The following is a 13462-nucleotide window of genomic DNA, read 5'->3' on the forward strand; positions in this document are numbered from 1 at the left end:
GAACAGGTTAGAATAAAACAACTATTCTAATAAAAACAAATTTCAGTATTTTAAATACAAATTTCAGAATTTTAAGGGAGCAAATGATTAAAAAAGTATTTTTTAATGTTTATTTATTTTTGAGAGAGACAGAGCACGAGCTGGGGAGGGGCAGAGAGAGAGGCAGACACAGAATCTGAAGCAGGCTCCAGACTCTGAGCTGTCAGGACAGAGCCTGATGCGGGGCTTGAACCCACGAAGTGTAAGATCATTACCTGAGCCGAAGTCAGACACTTAACCCACTAAACCACGCAGGTGCCCGGGGAGCAAATGATTTTTAACAAATGTCCTACCTCCCTAACATTAGAAACTACTTAATTATGTGTAACAGAACAATTAAATAATTTGAGCACAAGTGTGTTTAAATAGAGATATGTTTTTCATGGAAATAGTTTTTCCAATAAAGTTCTTTGCAAATGACAAAATACTTTATAATTCTTACAGACACAAGGGATTAAAATATAAAACAGTTTTGAAATACGAATGCATAAAATAGTTTCACATTAACAAATTTATCAAATCTAATTAAAAATACTTGTTCCAAGTATGTAAAACCATGGGTCTTTAAATAAAGTGATTTAAAATATATAAAAAAGGATGTTTAAAAGTATATCAAAAACAGAGTTTTTATAACTTACCTTTTCTCCCAATCTACAATGTATATATCCCAAACTGTTTTAGTATTATAAATACACTGAAATAGAAAGTAACTGAACTTACCCGTGAAACAATAGGATCATATAAAGATAACATATCTCCCTTTGGTTATGAGGTAAACTTGAAGATTACTAACCATAAATTTCAAAAATTCTATATACAAAGACATGACAAAGCCAAATTGGGCATTCACAGGATTATTCATGCTGAAGATCTCTAGTTATTTGATTGCTTTGAAATGTTCTGGCCCTAGTTAAAGAATTTGCCCTAAAAACAGTGCTATCTTTACCAAAAATAAATAAATTGGTAGATAATTATATATTTCATCTTAAGTTACAATAACAAAGTATTAAATTTTGATAGGCTAAGGTTGAAAAGAAATGAAGAAATGAGCTACATACTCTGCAATTCAATCTGGACATTACTGTTAGGCCCAAGAAGAAAACTGGAAGCTAATGAAATAATAAATAGTATTACACACCTATAGAGCAGAAATGAGATTCAGGATAGTTAACTAAGTAATAAGATTCACTAGATAGTAGTAATTATGTGATTCCATGTCATTTTCAATGAAAAAAATATATTTAAATTAATACAACCACCACAGACACTTACTCAACAAATCATTATACAAATATAATATTGCTCCAAGGTTATTTTTAGTGGTTTAAGAGATGTTAATTTGAAATTTGAGGTATGTAAACCACAAATGCTGATTAAACTATATGAAAAAAAAAAGATCAAGTGTTCTTTATACTATTAAAAAGTTAATACTTCTAAAAACAATAATTACCTATCAAATATGTTGTACTTTATATGAGAAATTACACTATTGATACACTGCCATCATCCATTCATCTAGCCGTTCATTTACTAAATACCAATGACTCAAGCATTGTGCTAAGTGCTAAAGAAAAAGGCATGAGCAAAACCAGTCTCCCGTGGATTAGCTAGAATCAAGTATCTAATTATACTTATGATAACTGCAATGAAGTAAAAGTACTGGGCACTATAAATAGATCTATTTCCTTAAGGAAATGATATTTAAATTGAGACCAATGGGATTATTAGGAGTCAGCTAGCTAGGCTGGAAGAATTGAAGCATGTGTGTTTTGTGTGTGTGTGTGTGTGTGTGTGTGTGTGTGTGTGTGCATTTTCATTCTAAATTAGAAGGTGCATCATACGTACAGGCTCTCAACTAGGAAGGGGCTTGATGCACCTGCACAATGTGGTAGCAGTCCAGTAGACAGGAGTGTAGTGAACAGAGACTAAGAGTCAGCAGGGGATCCGATCAAGTAGGACCTTGACGGTTATGGTGAAGATTGTCCAGATTATTCTAATGGAAGAGCATTCAAGGATTTTAAGGAAAAGAGTACCAAGATCAGAAATCGCTGTTCATTCTAACTGCTTTATGGATACTTGGTGGGGAGGGGAGCAATGGCAGAATAAATGCAGGTGGGCCAATTAGAAGATTAAGTTAGAAGATGACTGAAATAGTCCAGGTGACAGAGATGGTAGTCATTTGGACTAGGTGATGGTAATCTAATTTTTTAAAACATTTATTTATTATTGAGAGACAGAGCGAGACAGAGCATGAGCATGGGAGGGGCAGAGAGAGGAGGAGACACAGAATCTGAAGCAGGCTCCAGGCTCTGAGCTGTCAGCACATAGCCTGACACAGGGCTCAAACCCACAAACCACGAGATCATGACTTGAGCCAAAGTCGGATGCTTAACCGACTGAGCCACCCAGGCGCCCTTGGACTAAGTGATGGTAATCTAGAAGCACGTCCGTTCAATATATATCCTGAAGGCAGAATCAATAAGACTGATGATGGATTAGACATAGGAGTGAGGTCCAAATTTGTGGCATAAGAAACTTTCTGTGGTCAGCCAAAAACTAAAAGTGATTTCTGAAGCAGACCTATTACATCAATATATTATTCCTATCCATAAAATCTATGGGATTAGGAATGGATTTATGACCAACACTACTAATATTTACAACCAGGTATCTGGGATCATAGAGAGAATAACTTACTGATATTTGGAGCAGAGCATTAGCCAAAATTGGTCATCAAGGAGATGAAAGAGCATTTAGTGGCTTTCTTCTTTCCCTTCATTTTTATTTTTTCCTTATATTTCATTATTCTCCTATATGATACATGCCTACTTTATCTATTTTAGCCCCAGAGGAGCAATTTTGTTCCTCCTAACTCCTTTGTTCCCCGCATATTGTTCCTAGTCTCTATAACCTCCCTGTAACCTGAGTTCACTTGACTTCTAGACTACAGCGCCAGAGTGAACACAATATTCCTAGCATTTCACCTTCTAATGTCCCCAGCCAAATGAAATGTCTAGTCATCTTCTTCCTGGAGGGAACAGCATGGCAAAAATGTGTATCAACATTACTAAAAACCATTTCTCCAATGTTTAACTGTACCTTTCTTTTCATGTGTACAAAAACCCAAAATGCATGGTGACCACTGACAATGGCAATAACCACACTATTTTGTGGAACTGTACATTCATTATGAGACAAATTTCATGTCTCTTTCGTTGAAATTTACAACTCAAATGAGAGTTTAAAAGACCTCCTTAAGTATCTTAAGGCTAACAGTGAAGTGGCATACAGTATAAGAGAAAATTTAAGGTTTACACATCAAAAATTTAGTAATATAGCACTTTTTTGGAGGAGAAAAAAGTATTTCAGATCCCTGACAGTAACTTATTTTGAATATGTTACTTAGCAGTATACAGATATAAAATCAAATGTAAATCCTTATGCTTATAACCCCTTACATAACTAGAAAGCCAAAACAGATTTAAAATTAAATACAAAAATACAAAACCAATAAAATTCAAAATAATAGTATTGAATATGATAAAAATCACATTGCTTGCTATATGAATTTTGTACTGACTGCTCCAAAAATCTGCTTTACTTTGTTCATGCCTATCCTACCATGTAACAGCCTTTTCTTTACTTGAACTACTGTGAAATTTTATGCATATGTTACCTAATTGACACTATTTAGGCTTTCCTATGTTCAAATACAACATTTAGGTGCAACTGTGTTCCTGTAGTATCCAGGATATACTGAAACAATTAAAGTTTTACTATGTGGCACCACAGTGATGCTAAACACAATCCTAAACAGAGATAACCAAAACTACTTCCCAGGACTCATTATAAAGTAGACATCTAAATGATTCAGAATATGCTTTCATTAAGTCCTTTTGAAATAAAGGATTTTTGAAACAAAACAATTAAATAAACAAACAAAAAGCAGAATCAGACCTATAAATACAGAGAGCAAACTGATGGTTTCCAGAGAGGAGAGAAGTGGAGGGATGGGCAGAATGGGTGAAGGGGAGTGGGAGATACAGGCTTCCAGTTATGGAATGAAAATGTCATGAGAACAAAAGGTACAGCATAGGGAATATAGTCAATGATACTGTAATAGCATTGTATATTAACAGATGGTAACTACACTTGTGGTAAGCACAGCATTACATAAAGAGATACTGAATCACTATATTGTACACCTGTGTCAACTAGACTCAAATTTTAAAAAATTTAAATAAAATGAAGAATTTAAAAAAATTTAAAAATCACACAGAAAACATACAAACATCCAAAATTATGTCCAGGCTGGGAACCATTCTAGGCCAAGCCAAAGATATCACTCAAGGAGGTGGAATGAGTTGTTCAAAAGACAGGGTTAGGAACAGAACCTATTTGTGTATATGTGTGTTTTACCAAACGCTGTTGCTTCTTTCATATTAAGATGTATTTTTACAATGTGAACTTTAAAAAACCATTCTAACAATTCACTATTCAGGAACTGAGCAAAATTTCACTTAAGAGGAGAATAAAAAATGATTCTTTCACAAACCAAAACAGATGAACACACATTTTTAAAAAGTAGAAAAGTATATCAGTTATCACAGATGATAACAAGCCCACCAACAGTCTCCTTCTGCACCTGATTTATGCCAAAATATGGAAATTTTTACCCCCTCATCTTTCTTTCAAGTTCTTTCTTCTCTTATCTCTACATACATATTTCCAAATGACTCTTTATTTTTGGATGTCCCCATGAATAAAACCAGTAAGTCAATAAGCCCTGAACTAAAGTCATTATTTTTCCCTAGCAAAAACCTAGCTCTATATTTCTTATATTAGCTAACAGCTCCATCAAAGTACAGCCTATTAGAATCTTCTTGGACTCCTTTCAATCTTACCATACCCATCTGTACAACAATATCTATTCAGTTCCTAGCAGAAGACCTGTTGGTATCAAACTGTTGGTATTTGCCTTAAAATTTTTGAAAATATTGATAATCTTCCAAAATTCTGGACAAATTTATATTTCCACATCCTCACGATCACATGGGCTTTCAGGTGCCCACGTTATATACTCTACAAGATACACCATAATTTTTTTTTTTTTTTTTAAATTTTTTTTTTTTTCAACGTTTTTTATTTATTTTTGGGACAGAGAGAGACAGAGCATGAACGGGGGAGGGGCAGAGAGAGAGGGAGACACAGAATCTGAAACAGGCTCCAGGCTCCGAGCCATCAGCCCAGAGCCTGACGCGGGGCTCGAACTCACAGACCGCGAGATCGTGACCTGGCTGAAGTCGGACGCTTAACCGACTGCGCCACCCAGGCGCCCAAGATACACCATAATTTATTTGACACTCCCTTAATGCTGGACATTTTGGCTACTTCCAAATTTTTATAATAATAATACTGGATAACCTTACATTATATAAATCTTTATAGCAGTTCCTGGTTATTTTCTTGGAGTATTAAAAATTCAAGATCCTTGAAATATTTATTTCCTAATTGCTTCCAGTAACATTATTTCATTTTCATTTTTACCATACATGAAGATACTTTAATGCTTTCTCAGCTCCATTATTTACTATCTATGCGACCTCTTATATTTCAATTTCCTCACCTTAAAATAAGGAAAATAACACCACCTAACTCAAGGGTATTTCATGTAGGTTAAAATGGTTGTTAAATGCAGAGTTTTTAGAAAAGTCCTTGGCGCTCCTGGACAACCAATGGGTCAAAGACGAAATTAAAAGGGAAATCAGAAAATATCTGGAGACAAACAAAAATACAAACACAACATACCAAAACTTACGAGACACAGCAAAAGCACTTCTTGGAGTCTTACAGTGATTAATGCCTACATTAAGAAAAAAGAAAGATTCCACATAAACAACCTTAATATACACTTCAAGGAATTAAAGAAAGAATAAACTAAGCCCAAAGTTAGCAGGAAGGAAGTAATAAAGTTCAGAGCAGAAATAAATGAAATAGAGACTAGGAGACAATAGAAAAAAAAGTCCATGAAATTAAGAGTTGGTTTTTGAAAAGATAAAGAAAATTGACAAATCTGTAGCTGGACTAACTAAGAAAAAAAAGGAGACGACTCAAATAAACAAAATCATGGCGTGCCTTGGTAGCTCAGTCGGTTAAGCGTCCTACTTCAGCTCAGGTCATGATCTGATGGCTCCTGAGTTCAAGCCCCACATCGGGCTTTGTGCTGACAGCTCAGAGCCTGGAGCCTGCTTCGGATTCTGTGTCTCTGTCTCTCTCTGACCTTCCCCAACCTGAGTGCACACTCTCTCTCTCTCAAAAATAAACATTAAAAAATTTATCAAATAAACATTAAAATTTTTTTCAAATAAACAAAATCGTAACTGAATGAGGAGACATCACAATTAACATCAGAAATACAAAGGTTCATAAGCAGCTACTATGAACAATTATATATCAACAAATTAGATAACCTATTAAAAAGTGGATAAATTCCTAGAAATATACAACCTACCATGACATTGTTATGAAGAAATAGAAAATACGAACAGACCGATAATGAGTAAGGAGATCAAGTCAGTAATCAAAAACCTCTCAACAAAGAAAAGCCCAGGACCAGATGGTTTCACTGGTAATTTCTATCAAACATTTAGAGAAGAATTAAAGTCAGTCCTTCTCAAACTCTTCCAAAATATTGAAGAGTAAAGAACACTCTCAAACTCATTTTATGAGGCCAGCATTACTCTGATATCAAAGCCAAATAAAGAGACTACAAGAAAACTACAGGCCAATCCCCAATGAATATAGATGCAAAACTCAGAATACTAGCAAACCAAATTCAACTGCACTTTAAAAGGATCATATACCAGGGCACCTGGGTGGCTCAGTCAGTTAAGCTTCCGACTTCGGCTCAGGTCATGATCTCACGGTCTGTGAGTTTGGGCCCTGCATCGGGCTCTGTGCTGACACCTCAGAGCCTGGAGCCTGTTTCGAATTCTGTGTCTCTCCCTTTCTCCCTGCCCCTCCCTTGCTCATACTCTGTCTCTTTTGCTCTCAAAAATAAATAAAACATAAAAAAATTTTTTCAAAGGATCATACACCATGATCAATGGGATTTAACCCTGAGATGCATGGATGGTTTCAACATACCCAAATCAACAAATGCGATACACCACATTCACAAAATGAAAGATAGACAACATATGACCATCTTAACAGATGCAGAAAAAGCATGTGACAAAATTCAACATGCTTTCGTGATAAAGCTTTCAAAAATTGGATACAGAAGAAATATACCTCAACATATTAAGGGCCATATAGTATTAGCTTTATTTACATAAAGCCCACAATTATTATCAATACTGAAGAGTAAAAAGCTAAATGCTTTCCTCTAAGATTACGAACAACACAAGAGTGCCCACTCTTATGATTTATATTCAACATAGTATAGGAAGTCCTGGCCAGAGCAATTAAGAAAAAAAAAAAAAGTAAAGAAGTAAAACTGTATCTATATGAAGATGACATATTATAACTAGAAAACCCTAAAGATTATCCAAACACACTGTTATAACTTACAAATTCAGTAAAGTTGCAGACCATAAAATCAATATAAAAAAATCAGTTGTATTTCTATATAGAAACAACAAACCAGGTGAAAAAGAAAGAAAACAACCCGATTTCCAATAGCATCAAAGCCAAAAAATACTTAGGAATAAATTTAGCCAAGGAGGTGAAAGATCTGTACAATGAAAACCATAAGACACTGATGAGAGAAACTGAAGAAGTTCCACAAATAATGGAACTATGTAGATTCAATGCAATCCCTATCAAAATTCTAATGGCATTTTTCACAGAAATAGAAAAAACAACCCTAAAATTTGTATGAAGCCACAAAAGACCCCAACAGCCAAAGCAATCTTGAGGAAGAACAAAGATGGAAGCATCACACTTCCTGATTTAAACACTACGAAGCAATAATAATTAAAACATGTATAATACTAGCATAAAAATAAACACATAGGTCAATGGAACAGGAGTGAGAGCCAAATAAACCAATGCATATATGGTCAATTAATATTTGACAAGGGAGCCAAGAATCCTCAGTGGGGAAAAGATAGTCCTTTCAATGAAGAGTGATGGGAAAACTGGATATTCACATGCAAAATAGTAAAATTGGACCCCCAACTTACAGCACTCACAAAAACTAACTCAAAATGTATTAAAGACTTAAATTTAAAAACTAAAACCATAGTGGCACCTGGGTGGCTCAGTTGGTTAAGCATCTGACTTTGGCTCAGGTTGTGATCTCACAGTTCATGAGTTCGAGTCCTGCTTTGGGTGAGCAGTACCCCGCTTCCAGTGAACACAAGCCCCACTTTCAGTGAGCCCCACTTCTCTCTCTCTCTCTCCGCCCCCCCCCCTTTCTGTCTCTCTGCCACTTATGGGATTCTTCTCTCTGCCCTCGTTCACTTGCACCCTCTCTCTCTTTAAAAAAAAAAAAAAAAAAGCAACTAAAACCATAAAACTCCTAGAAGAAAACACAGGAAAAAAAATCTCCTCAACGTTGGTCTTGGCAATGATTTTATGGATAAGACACCATGAGCACAAGTAATAAAGCATCAAACTAAAATTCTCCTGCATAGAAAAAAAAAATCAACAAAATCAAGAGACAACGTATGGAATAGAAAAAAAAAATTGCAAACATTTATGTGATAAGGGTTTACTATCCAAAATATATAAGGAACTCACACAACTCCACAGCAACTGAACTAGTAACCCAACAGCAAAAACTCCTAGAAATCCAATTAAGAAATAGGCAGAGGAATGAACAGACATTTTTCTAAGGACAATGTACAAATGACCAATGAGTACACGAAAAGATGCTCAGCATCACTAATCTTTAGGGAAAGGCAAATGAAAACCATAATAAGATATCACTTCATACTTGTTAGAATGGCTATTATCAAAATACAAGAGATAACAAGTGCTGGTGAGGATGAGGAGAAAAGGGAAACCTTGTGCACTGTTGGTAGGACTGTAAACTGGCACAGCCACTATGAGAACCAGTATGGAAGTTCCTCCAAAAAATTAAAAATAGAATTATCATATGATCCAGCAATCTCACTCCTAGGTATATATCCCCCAAAATGCAATCACTATTTTGAAGAGACATCTGCACCCCTACGTTCACTGTAGCATTTATTTCACAACAGTCAAGACACAGATACAACTTAAGGGGTCATCGGGGGGTAAATGGATAAAGAAGCTATAGTAAACATATACAATGAAATTTTACATCTTGCTATTTATGACAACATGGATGAATCCTGAGGGGTTATGCTATGTAAAATAAGTCAGACAGAAAAAGACAAATACTGTATGATCTCACTTATATTTGAAATATAAAAAAGCTGAACTCATAGAAACAGAGCAGAATGGTGGTTGCTAGGGGCTGGGGGTTGGAAAAATGGGAAATGCTGGTCAAAGGGTACAAACTTCCAGTTATAAGATAAATAAGTCCTGGGAATGTAATGTACAGCATGGTTGACTACGTTAACACCACTGTATTATACACTTAAAAACTGCTAAGGAAGTAGATCTTAAATGTGCTCACAACAACAAAAAACACTAATGCAAGTGATGGGTGTGTTATTGTGGTGATCATTTCACAATATATGTATCAAATTATTACACTGTATACCTTAAATGTATACAACGTTATATAAGTTAATTACATCTCAAGAAAGCTGGCGGGGGTGGGGGGGGGGGCGGGGGCGGGGGTGGGGACTGTTAGTCTCTGTCACACACTAAGTGCACAATAAATATTACTACCATTATAATTTCTCACCAACTGTTAACAGACAGAATTGATAGTACTCTTTGACTCATTTTAAAGTGGGAAAAATGGTATGGAAGCATTGCTCTCTCTTCAGAGAGCAAAGAAGACCCACATCTTTTCCAAGTTTAATATATGTGGGATGTTTGAATATACACACACCCCCCACTAGGGACTAGCCAGTTATCAGTTAAGGCAAGGAGATGGAAGGTTTAAGTTTGGAAAAGAGGATGAAAATAACTATTTATAAGGAAGTCTGCAAAGTCACAGAGGCAGAAGCTCTCTGGAGCACAGTGGAAGGATTTGGGAAAGATAGAGAAATGGGTCAAATGAGGAGCTGTTCCAAGTAGTATAAAGATGTGAGTTCAGAAGATAATAGAAAACAAAGGCAGCTTGTACTTCTGCCAGCTGACTCAGAAAAACAGTGAGATGAAACATAATGGAATTATTTCTAGGTTTTTGAAAAGAATATGTGCATTCTCTTTGGTTTATGTTATGATCCGAAAGGTGTCAAGAGATGATGTTATGGCATGCAGAAGTAAATACCCTTTCAAACTTTACCACATATTGTCCTACAGCTACTAACTACCTGCATTAGAGGGATAATAATCTCAACTCTGACTTCCAGTTAAGTTGTTTCCTTCACTGTAACATGTTCACATTCTCTCCTAAATTTTATTCCTGGATTTGTAACTAATTACTTGGAATAAATAGTCATTTGAATATAGTTTTATTTTTCTAATTGTATTTACTGTTTGCTATAAAGCAGCTGATCTGGGGACGCCTGGGTGGCCCTGTCAGTTAAGTGTCAGACTTTGGCTCAGGTCATGGTCTCACGGCTCGTGAGGGCCCTGTGTCGGGCTCTGTGCTGACAGCTCAAAGCCTGGAGCCTGCTTTGGACTTTGTGTCTCCCTCCCTTTCTCCGTCCCTCCCTCCCTCACTCATGCTCTGTTTCTGTCTCTCAAAAATAAATAAACATTAAAAAATGTATTAAAAAAAGCTGATTTGCTATTTTCCTGCCCAATCTTAGTCATCACATAATTTTTTATCTTGGCATTTTACCACACATAGGAATGTTCTGGCATCTCAAACCTGGGCATTTCAGCATGTACCTTCTCTTCCTGAACATTTTAAAAATATAAAATAAAACTAGAATCAGGGTGTGTAGGTGGCTCAGTTAGTTAAGTGTTGGATTCGTGGTTTCGGGTCAGGTCATGATCCCAAGTTTGTGAGTTCCAGCCCCACATCAGGCTCTGCACTGACAGTGAGGATGCTGCTGGGGATTCTCTCTCTCCCTCCCACTCTGTTCCTCCCATGTTCTCTCTTTCTCAAAATAACTTTATTTTTCAAAAAACACACTTAATCAAAAATACACTTAAACAAAAACTAGTACCAACATTATTCTCCATGGTTAATAGTTTTCAATTCAGAAAAACCTACTAATTTTAAGAATCTTAAGCTGGGAAAGATATTAAAAGCCAAATAATTCATCTTTCGTTTTGTAGATGAGCAAATTCACCTGAAAAAGAAACCTGTCTATGTTATTAACAAAATTAACAGCACAGCTATGATTAGATTTTAAATTTCCAGATTTTTTTTTAAGTTTATTTATTTATTTTGAGAGAGAGAGTGCAAGTGAGCAGGGTAGGGGCAAAGAGAGGGCAGGGGGCAATCCCAAGCAGGCTCTGCACTGCCAGTGTGGAGCCCGACTTGGGGCTTGAAGTCACAAACGGTGAAATCATGAGCTGAGCCGAAATCAAGAGTTGGACTCTTAACCAACTGAGCCACCTAGGTGGCCCTAGGTTTCCAGATTTGTAATCTACTGTTCTATACTTAATCTGTTACTATTTTAAAAATCCATTTTGTATTCTTGAGTCTCCCCAATTTCACAATACCCTAAAAAACGTTCAGTGGTTATTTTGAAGTTCCCCAATTCCCTAGTGACTACCTCCATCAACAAATACTTTCAGATTATGTATTATGATCAAAATATAGGTGGTAAAAGAGATATAAAAGAAGTAAAATACCTTCACTAACCCAAAAGCTTACAAGATAATCAGGAAGCAAAAATATATGCCAAAAAGTTTAAAAAATTAAAAATAAACATATGGATGGCTAAGGTTTAAAAATAGGATAGGGAAGGCTGGGTGGCTCAGTCAGTTAAGCATCAACTTCGGCTCAGGTCATGATTTCATGGTTCATGGGTTTGAGCCCTGCAATGGGCCCTGTGCTGACAGCTCAGGGCCTGGAGCCTGCTTTGGATTCTTTGTCCCCCTCTCTCTGTGGTTCCTTCTCTGCCCATGCTCTGTCTTTATGTCTCTTAAAAATAAATAAATGTTAAACAATTTTTAATAAAATAATAAATAAAAGTAGGATAAAATAAATTATTAGGTATGCAGAGAGAATATAATCAAAACAATCTACAAAGGTTAGGAAGACAATACTGATACAGACTATATTAACTGCTAGCCCCATGTAGCTAAATTAAAATTAAATAAATAATTTAAAAATCAGTTTTTTTCAGTCACACTAGCCACATTTCAAGTACTCAAAGGCCACATATGGCTTGTGGTTGCCACAGCTGACAACACAGTTATAGAACCTTCCATCATTACTGCAGAAAGTTCTACTGGATGGCACTGAGGCCCAAGATGGATAAAATGGCAAGGAGACAAGATACATTAGGTCAGGTGTAAGGGAAGAAAAATAAGGAAACTTGCTGGAAAGGTACACAAAGGTAGAAATAAAAGATAAACAAAAATGAAGTCAAATTGAAGATTGTGAACTTTGATATTCAATGAAAAACACATGATTCTTCTTAAGGAGTAAAAAAGATCACAAACATTTGATTTTTGAGAATTTTAAAGAGATTTTACTGTTTCCTATGGACTAAATGTGGAATGACAAGGCAGTAAACTGCTGCATCACACATGTGGTATAAATATATACTTATGTACGTATAGCTTTAGTAAATAATGTTAATTTATAGCCCCACCATGAATTTATGATAATCCCAGTTGTTTGACATCCTTGCTAACACCTGGTATACACTAGTAACTTGATGACTCAAGCAAGACTAACCACATTTTATTCTAAAGTTTCATCTAATCAAAATTTTTAATTTCTAAAGGCCATTAAATAATAATTATAATGAAATACTAAATAAATTATTCTTGACTTAATCTTTTCTGGAACTAAACAATCAGTAGGTAAAGAAACAGTATTCCCTACATTCTGTAATGTAAGATTTCTATAAAAAAGTCAAGAATTCTGTGGTTGGTCTAACTGATAACAGGATCAACAAAATGTACAGCTACCCTAAGTCATTTATTATACAAATTTAATTTAAAAATAGGGATTTTAAAATATTAAATTTAGATTTATAGACCTACATTAAGTCACAGTATTAATCACAATTTTGAGTCAAGAACTTGTGAAACTTATAAAATAACCTCTTTTCAACCATGTTCAATTCTTAGTTACTTCTTCACTTCTCTGTTTTCTCTCATGACCGGTGAAAGAAAATACAAATATAAATATTATTAACATTTTAGCCCTATTGGGGACATGGAAATGCTATGCTAAATCAAA

At 35.4% G+C, this 13462-nt stretch overlaps 1 protein-coding gene across 6 annotated transcripts in view; it reads right to left on the reverse strand.

Moving 5' to 3' along the window:
* Nucleotides 1-13462, reverse strand: part of WASF1 (WASP family member 1) — a 70409-nt gene that overhangs the window by 22519 nt on the left and 34428 nt on the right. The window contains exon 2 of one of the 6 annotated variants that reach the window (XM_060616373.3): nucleotides 5848-5902. The exons of the other annotated variants lie outside the window; for them this stretch is intronic. The gene's annotated coding sequence lies outside the window, so the exon portion shown is untranslated. The remainder of the gene's footprint in view (nucleotides 1-5847; nucleotides 5903-13462) is intronic. 6 annotated transcript variants of the gene reach the window in all.

The sequence above is a fragment of the Panthera onca genome, chromosome B2 (assembly GCF_046562875.1).
Source record: "Panthera onca isolate mPanOnc1 chromosome B2, mPanOnc1 haplotype 2, whole genome shotgun sequence".
Classification (NCBI taxonomy): Eukaryota; Metazoa; Chordata; class Mammalia; order Carnivora; family Felidae; genus Panthera; species Panthera onca.